This window comes from Zosterops lateralis, assembly GCF_965231275.1.
Source record: "Zosterops lateralis genome assembly, chromosome: 24".
NCBI lineage: Eukaryota > Metazoa > Chordata > Aves > Passeriformes > Zosteropidae > Zosterops > Zosterops lateralis.
This window is the reverse complement of record NC_139784.1, coordinates 2,883,933-2,893,213: the sequence shown is the minus strand read 5'-3', so window position 1 is coordinate 2,893,213 and position 9,281 is coordinate 2,883,933. Positions and strand designations below refer to the sequence as shown.

At 45.7% G+C, this 9,281-nt stretch overlaps 1 long non-coding RNA gene across 1 annotated transcript; it reads right to left on the bottom strand.

The window, feature by feature from the left end:
- Positions 1-733: 733 nt before the first annotated feature.
- Positions 734-5,848, bottom strand: LOC310918620. Its single transcript, XR_014591693.1, has 6 exons — positions 5,815-5,848; positions 5,413-5,610; positions 2,581-2,856; positions 1,878-1,949; positions 1,420-1,536; positions 734-1,336 (listed from the first exon to the last, which is right to left on the bottom strand). It is a non-coding gene; the product is annotated as an uncharacterized lncRNA (long non-coding RNA).
- Between the last annotated feature and the right edge of the window lie 3,433 nt (positions 5,849-9,281).

Sequence of the window (9,281 nt, the reverse complement as noted above, 5' to 3'; positions counted from 1 at the left end):
GCACTAAATGAGCATTTTACTGGACATGCATTTGCCTTGTAAATTCCACACAGCTTCTGCAAGGGCTCAGGTTCTTCTCTGGGGGTCTGCAGGGCCTGAGGGTCTGACCTGACCCAGCTAAATGCAGCACACCTTGCTGTGTCCTCTGCAGAGTCTCTCTTGAAGCCAGCAGGAACTCAGCCAGGGGGAGAAAAGCCTTCTTTCCCCTCAGGATGTGGTTAACTTGTTTTCTCAAAAGCAGGGCAGGGTTAATCCTGCCTGGTGTAAGTGAGTCAGAAATGGTGACCACAGCATCCTGCCTGTAGCTTGTGAGAGGGCCATGAGCTGGGGACCGTGTGTGCTGGGCTCTCTTAGGTAAGAACCAAGTTGCCATGGGAACTATCACTCCATCAAACTGCTTGATATTATTTTTTGGTGGCGTCTTCCTCCTATCACTGAGTGCAAACCAACAGCAGGGTTTCTTCTCTGCTGATATGAACATTTTCCTGCCTCATGCTTTCAGCAAGGACTCTCCTCACTGAGGCTTTTGAATGTGCCAGAGAGACACTACCCCGCAGAGAGTCTGGAAAAGGCAAATTCAGCCAGCAGGAAACCTCTCTTATCAAAGCTGTGTTTCTAATCCCAGTGGGCTTTAGGTGAGCTGGATTTCAGCAATCTCTGTCCCATCTTGAGAAAACTGTACAGAAAACGCACAGCATTTTGGCCAAGTACAACTTTATTTTCATCACTACTAGAGGAACCCAAAATGCACATGAGCTATATTTGGCAGAAAAAAAAGAGGCTTAATAAAAAAATGAACATTGTGTGGTTGAATTGAATCACTTCAGATCCTACACAGCTCTTCTCATCTGCAATACACACCTATTGTTATTAAATCTAACACAAAGCTCCAAATGGCAACTACTGGGCTTGAATTCCCTCAGCAGTAATACTCCAGCTCTCCAGGCAGTAACACAACATGCCTGGGAAAGGTGCTTTTCAAAGGCCATGTATCCAGAGGGAGCATTGCAGTTTTCAGAGCTATTGAAGCAGGTTGGGCACTTGTGTGCAAATGCCAGAAGAGTGGGGAGATCTGCTTGGAAGGAGGATGAGGATAAATCCACTTTCCTCAGTTCTCAGAGGAGAGGAAACAGCAAAAGCACTTCAAACTCTTCAGTGTAAATCAGCTGGCCAGGCAGGAGTGAGCAGTATTCAATGTCTTCAGGGGAAGGTGCTGCCTTGTGTCCTGGGTGGTCTCTGTCAGCAGCTCTGCCCCTGCTTGTTCAAGGCCCTTGTGCTGCTGGTTCACCTTCTTCCCTGCTTTGCTTTGGGTTCCTCTTGGCTTCATTCCCCATGTCTGGAAGAGCAAAATGGGGTATAAACTACATTTAATTACTTTGGGCCTAGGAACCACTGTTTAATAGCTGTGTGCTCCCTTACCTCAGAAAAGAAACAACTTGATACTCATGAGGGTATTGATGGTGATGCTCTTTGCCAGCAGGACTCTCAAACCCAACACAGCCATGGACAGCATGTTCACTCTCTGCCCTTCAGCATCTGCTCAGTGACCAGAAAAGAGGGCAGAGATCATGGTTTGGGTTTTGATGTTGTGATCTTGGAAGAAAGTGGGAAAATCCACATGAGACAGTTTAAGGGAAAGGAAGAGCAGCAAAGGAACAGACGATAGAGAACATGGCAACAACAGGGGAGCCCAGGGTCTGTCTGCATTGCTTTTTGCTTCCTGGGGTTTGTGTGTAACTGCAGGAGCTGCCTTGGAACAGCAGCCTGTGTCTGCTGAATGTGTTGTGTTCTCATTCCTCTCCCCTGGAGAAAATCTATTTCCATGTCTTTATCCCACAAAGAGCAATGTAACTTCACGGCCTGTTTGGGTAACTCACCTTGTGCTGAGGGGTCTGTGCTGTTGCAAACCCTGGCACTGGCCCCTGTTACTGGTTCTTCAGCCACCTTTTCTGTAGCATGATAAAGAAAAGCCATTTTAAACTATATCTATGTTTTATGCAAGATTCAAGAAATGTTCATGTGACATTTCCTGCAGCAGCTCGGGGAAAGTTGGGGCTCAGGTGATATCAGTCAATAATTCTAACATTAATTTGAGGAGACAATTTCTCCATGGAGTTGCAGGAAAGAGAAGCATTCCTGCATTGGTTTGGTTTTACCATTTGAATGACCTTCAGGACTACGAAAACTGACCAACAATTTACAACTATTTATTTCGTTAAAAAACCCTCACAACGCACCCGATTTTAACTTTTTTTAGGTTTTAGAAAGGCTGTTCCAGCTTGTGCTGCAGCAGCTTTGCTGCTACAGGGTAAGATATTTAGTCATAAGGAAATTCACATTTGGAACAAATACATTGTGTCTTCTCTCTTCTTTGCAAAATAAGGTCTCTAAAAGTAATTAAATAGTTGAACCCATTTCTTTCAGATGCTTTGAAACATCTTTCAGCTCTCCCTGCTGAAATACCAAATGTCTTTGTCATTTCTGCTGGCTGCCCAGGGCAGTGGTGTCCAGAAGGAGAACACAAAGCCCCACAGGCCACTGTCTCCAGAAAGAAGTGACAGCTGTGCCACCAAACTGTACCTGGCTCTGTTGTTATTGTGCTGTTGTCGAATTTGGCCGTGCAGGTCACCTCTGTGCCTTTTGTCACCTTGACCACTTTGATTGCATTGTACAACCCCTCTGATGTCAGAATGGATGTGCTCTGTTTATATACAACATCCTCAGAGGGCATCTCCAAGCTGATGTTCTTTGTCAGGAAGTTCCTTGCCAAACAAGCTGCTTTCCCAGAGCTGCCACCTTCTTCCAGTTTCTTTGATTTCATCACAATGACTTGAGGCGCAGAGGTTTTTGGAATGTCTGTAGAGAAAAGCAAGGTTTGGACAGGGCTGATTTTACTGCAGGCTTGCCCAAGTGCTGAGTGACCAAAAATTCACATATACTCCAGCTGTGACTAATTTGTAACATTGACATTTACTATCTTTTATGTAGTTATTCTTTGCTGGTAGAGGTCCAAGTAAGGAAAGAAGATTGCTTAAACTCACACCCAGCTGTCTTACATGAAAACTGTTGATGTCAAAAGAATTTGGTAGCCAAGAAATCATTGTGGTACCATGAATTCTTTTTTAAAGTAAATACCTTTGCCTCTAGGTCAGGTTGTACATGAAAAAACAAGGGTGATCTCCAAAACCAATGTCAGGACTTAACTCAGGTTAGCAATTTGATTTTGAGTAAAACATGGAATTCGAAAGAATCCTCCAGCAGCCTTCCTTGCCAGATAGGGCTCAGTTTATGAAAGATTGTCAGACACATCCACAAAGATTTATGTGTCTGATTTGACAGGAGCATCCTGAGGGGTCTCTTGGGTAAAGAGAGGTGCATTAGGCTTTTCATTTTGCATAGTGTCTGCCTTGCAGTCAGCTCAAGAGATCCCTCAAGTCTAACATTTTGTCCATCCCAGGGCACTGCTGGAAGTTTGTTCAAGGGGCTCTGATTTTACAGCCTTTCCCCATCAGCCCTATGCCACTGCTGAGGAACTGAGGTGAAAGCCACATGGTGCTCTGCCAGAACTCCATGGCTGGGCTCTCCTGATGCAACAGGCAGAACCACACACTTGTCCACACCCACAGCAACCAGAGAGCCAAGAGAAATCCAACATTGCCTTCCCACGTGTTGTACCACAGTTGGCCAGAGCCTGTCAGTCCTGTGCATTCTGTTTTCTCTGAGAAGACCTTGAAAGGCTTTTCATGTGGTCTCCTCTCCAGGCTTTCCTAACAGACAGAATACAAACAAGCTGCTTCTCTGCAATAACTCCCTGGGCAAGATCTCAGCAAGAAATAATGTACCCAGTGCACTTGTAGTTCAGAGAGCAGAGGATTTGTTTTATCTGACCCCAGCAGCCTCTCGCGAGTCCCACTAGTTTGCATGACCTGACCATACAGCCATGAATTCCTACCACTGCTTGCTTCTGGAAGAGATCTGGGTTTTCTGTTCTGACCATTTATTTGGACAGAACGTTCTACTTCCCTTTAGTCTTATAAACTCACAGGAGGATCCTTATGTTCTAAAAGGTCATGGACTGTAGCACGCTCAATACATGATTAATCTGGAATAATCTTACGGGAGCAAGAGACAAATATTCTCTGCCCTTCATTGAGCCTAATCAGAATATGCCTGGAATATCCCACAGAGACCCTAATGGTTGTTATTTTATATCATTTTGATTTGGGGAATTTGCAAAAGATCGGATAATGAAGTATTTGTGCTCTAAACACCTTAAAATACATATCAGTAGCTCCTAAAGGAATTCGAAACCGAAAGGGGGAAGTTGTTTACATCCTGGGAATTTTTGATTCAACTTAGTAAGTATTTCAGCAGACACAAAACAGACATGGAGATTTAAGGCTCAATGTATTTTACAGTCAAGCAGAACCCCAGAGTCTCTGTTCAGCTGTGAATATATCCTTTTTTTAGAAAAAGAAGATCATAGAAGAGCATGGAAAGAAGAGGTCTGTCTTCAGAATGGTAAAGGTGTCTGGAAGGAGAGCAGGTGGTTTTAGGTATGTAACATAATATGGGAATTTTTTGCAGTACTTTAAAGACATGAAAACTGCTGAAAGAGCAGCAAGTATACTAATAGATTGAACCTGAATCTTTAGAATAACACAGGTCGACATCACAAATTCTCTGCCAACACAACATTCACATTCCTTTAGAAAACCCTGGGGTGACATGCGCCTTTATCATATGTCATAGAATTCCAAATAAAGATAGAAATTACTAAGGATTCTTATAATCCCTGCTCATCACATTGGTCTTTTCAGAACCCACACAACCAGGGAGACAATTGTCTTTCATTCCAGGAGCTCTTGGACATGAGGCTCTTGTGAGAATTTAAGCCCAAGACTATTTAACCTCCTTCCTCCTCTGTCCCCAGGGCAGTGCAATTACTTCCCTGGGGACACGGTCAGTGTGGTGCCAGTGTCAAACCAGAACTCCTCAAACCAGGCAGTTCCAGATCTGTCTCCAAACTCCTCACCACTGTGAGCTCTTCACTGAGCTCTGCATTCTTGCCTCAAGTCAGGCAGTAGAAATCCACTGGAGAATTGGACACTGGACAGGAAATTGGAGCCAGAGTGCTGCCCAAAGTGGGAATCAGTTATCACATGCTAAGTAGTGCCCTGCTGGTGTTTGGGGATCATGGAATAATGGTGCTCTGCAGAGTCAGCCCAGTTGTTCCTGGGAAACCTTCCTGAGCAGATCCAAGTGGAGGATTTGGCTTGAAAGCCTGGCTGGACAGCAAGTGCACTCAAGGCATGATTGAAGTCTTTCAGTGAACCCAAGCCTTTAAATTCTTTCTTTCACCCCCACCTTAAATTTAAGTGAAGTTTTAGAAAGAAAAAAAATGTCACTTACTTGGTATAACTGTGAGAATCGTCCCTGGTCCAAATATAAGCTGAGCTGTCCACACACTGCTGAGACTTATTCCAATAACTCACTCTTTCCTGAGGGTGTTCAAAAGTGTTGTAAAAACAGGAGATGAAAAGCCATTAATCCTAATTATCCATGGGTGCAAGTCCATGAAAGGATCCAGAGGTAAATTTACTTCCAGAACTGGAAAGCAAAACAAGTTAATTGAATAGTTTTCAAATAACCCGATGGAGTATGGAAACTTTATCTTCTGCCTTTCTTCTACCTTTCAGAACCCCCATGAGCTCTTTTATCTTTCCAGGGTAAAAGGCAGTAGAGAAACAATGTTCTATTTCTGCTCTTAATCATTACAGTCACCCATCTCCTTTCTTTCCCAAAATATCTCACCTTTTTTCCCTCTTTTTGTTTTTGTGTAGGTCCCTAGGCTCTTTATATCATTGTGATACCCCAGTCCCCCAAACACAGTGATATATTTCATAGCAAAAAATGTGTCTGTTCCACTACACAGAATTTTGGACTATACAGGCAGTCACATGATTTCTTAAGTGGTTTAAGACCCAACGTACCACAGGAAGAAACACTGTATGGCTTTCAAGGAAGGATCATAAATAATATCAGAAATGTTGAGTTTAAATGAGATCTTGGGGATTACATGACACCTCTGAAATGTCTGAGGGAGTTAAGCTGGATAAAAAGCAGGGAAATAATCAATACTTCTTGTGTTGGTTCAAAGCATTTCTTCCAATGCACTCTACTCCCCCTGCTTCTTTTCCTTGTGCGGACTTGTGATACTGTGATGGGAGTCAAGAGATGTTCCAGGGTGTCTCTGTGGGTGTTGGGAGGAATGAATTAAAACCAGAAGACTAATGAGGATGGTAAATTTCTCAGTGACCTTCTGGCTGGGAATTACCCTTGATAGCCCAGGGTGGACTGCTTCCAGGGAACTTCTAGTGTGGACCCAGTTTAGATGTCAGTGTCTCTCTTTGCCTCTGCCTGGCTGGCTGCTGCTCAAGGATTCTCACAGGTTCACAAGGTCATATATAAAATAAATGGAAATGAAAATAAATGTACTCTGTGAATTGGTGGCTGCTCCATCTGCTGCCTGTGCGGCTTCACACAGGTGGTGGTGGCTGTCCTAGTTTGAAGGATGGATGTCTGCCAAGGAAGGCAGGAACCTCCCTTGGAATGGAGAATATGACCCCCTTCCCTCCAAATCATTATAACTTTGAAATTATGGGACTTTCTGGCAACAATATGGGAAAAGGAATAACAGTCCTTTACTAGTATGTGTGTGTATAACAAGGCAGAAAAACAAACAACCCTGGCAGGAAAAACAAACAGCCCCAGACGCGCAGTCACAGCCTTGTCCCGGCCGCGGGCACTTTCCCCGTTGGTGCAGTTCCGGTCACAGCCAGCAGGGGCGCTGGTGGCTCCTGGCCGGGCAGGGCGGGTGTGCTTATTTCCCCCGAGCCTGCAGGGGACGCTGTGGGGCGAGCTCAGTCTCATCTCTGCATGTGGGTAATGGCGGGTGGGCAGGCAGGAGAGATGGAGAAGGGCCTTCCTTTAAAAACCCACAGGGCAACTGGTCCCAGGGTGCCTCTCTGGATCACAAAATGGGCTCTAGCAGGAACCTTGAAACAGCGGGCTGTAACAGTGCACTTGAGCACACCAGGGTGGTAAACAAAGCGTAGGAGAAACTCCAAAGTTGTGGCAGGAGCTGCAGGGTTCTGGGCAGAGACAGGATATCGAGTTTTGGTGTTCCAAAAATTCCTGAAGCAGTGGCAGACAGCAGTGGGTCTGGGCAGGGGATTGCTCCTTTGGGCAGCTCACCAGTGATGGCTGATCCCAGGGTCAGGCTGTCATGCAGAAGGAGTGGACCAGCGTCCTCCCAGCTCCTGGTGCAGCACACATTGGCTCTGGGCTCCCAAGTGACAAAGGAGTAGAGAAGTAAGCTGGCAGAGCCTAGTCACTCTTCAGAAGGACAAGAAAGAAGGAAAAACAGGCAAAACCCACAGGGCAACAGTAATTCCAATCAGATGCCCTTGCTGTGTGGCTTCTGAGTTGAGGCTCCCAAGTTGAGCACCCCCACCGCAAGGAAGCAGCAGCCCCTGGCCCCCAGTCCTCACGATGGAGGAACTTGGAACTTTTTAGATGCAGGGAGAGGCCCCGATGGGATTGACAGGACAGGGAGATTATGAAACAAAAGATTCACAAGATGACAAAGAAAAAAAGCTGTAAACATCTCATGATAAACAATTTGTTCCATGTAACTCTTTTGCATATTCTTTTTGTGTCAAACTGTTACCCTTTGGCCCTTTGACTTCAGCCTCTGATAAAAAGTCTGTCGCCTTCTTTCTTTGATGTTTAAGTGAGTCATGTTCAATATTCACCCCTTCTGTGATCCTGTGAAAGATTCTCAAATACATTCACATCTCTGCAGCTGATCTGGGCCATCATATGACTCCTCAATGTAGAGAAATAGAGAGAGGTTTAGAACCACAGAATAGTTTGAGTTGGAAGTGAAATTGAAAGGTCATTTAGTGCAACCCTCCTGCAACAATCAGGGATGGTTTCAACTTTTCCTGATGTTGAAGGTTAAGATTTTTCCTTTTCGATTCCTTTCCTTTCTCTTAGGGATTTTTTTTTCCCTTTTGTTGCCTAAGGGATGATAAGGACAATACTTTTAGAAACAAAAGAAGTGACTAGGATAGGCAGGACGGGGAAGGGTGCTGTTGGCTCACCTCTGAACTGGAGAGCTTTCTCTTGAGATGTGCAGAACTGAGCTCATCTCCTCCCTGGCACTGGCTGTGGGAATTGGAGGAGAGACAGTCATAGTCGTGGTGCCAGGCTGCTGCTCTGGGGAAGATTCACAACCACCATGGACTTCTGGCCTCTACTGCTCCTCCTACCATGGCTGAGCCTTTGCTCGTAAGAGTGACTTTTGAACTGGTTCCTCTTCTACAACCGATCTCACTGGGAAGGACACTCACCATCAATTCGGGTGACACGGGAAACCTGGAACCCTGACATTGTACCCCCTCTGGAGGGAGCGTCTCCCAGGTCCTTGTGGGAGCCTGGCTGGAATTTCCCACCCCTGCTGTTTTCTGTCGCTGCTTCAGGGATTGTTGCTACACTTTAACCTGATACCTGATGTCTGTGATGTCTGCCCGATATCTCGCTGCTCCTGGCACAGCCTAGAGTTTTTGTTCCTGTGTGCCACCCTTGGGGTGTTCACCTGTGCCATTCCAGCTGCTGCTCCGAGGTCCCATCCTACAGCTCATTTTGCCATCCAGAGGGGCACTGGGACTGGCTGTTCCTGTGCGTTTGTAAAGGAAGGCCCTTCTCCATCTCTCCTGCCTGCCCACCCGCCATTACCCACATGCAGAGACGAGACTGAGCTCACCCCACAGCGCCCCCTGCAGGCTCGGGGGAATCAGCACACCCACCCTGCCTGGTCGGGAGCTACCAGCGCCCCTGCTGGCTGTGACTGGAACTGCACCAACAGGGAAAGTGTCCGCGGCCGGGAGAAGGCTGTGACTGCAGGTCTGGAGCTGTTTGTTGTTGCTGCTGCTGTTGTCGCTGTTTGTTTGAGTTTGTATATATACTAGTAAATGATTGTTATTCCTTTTCTCATTACATTCCTGGAAGCGCAATAATGTCAAAGTTACAATGATTTGGCGGTAGGGGATTCATATTCTCCATTCCAAGAGAAGTTCCCACTTTCATTCGCAAGCATCTCTCCTTCAAAGCAAGATAAGTAGGTTGGTCAAACCACACTGGATCTAATCTTAAATGCTTTCAGATTTGGCATAGATACAGTTTCTTGGGGCAATCTATTTAATCACTGTAATTAA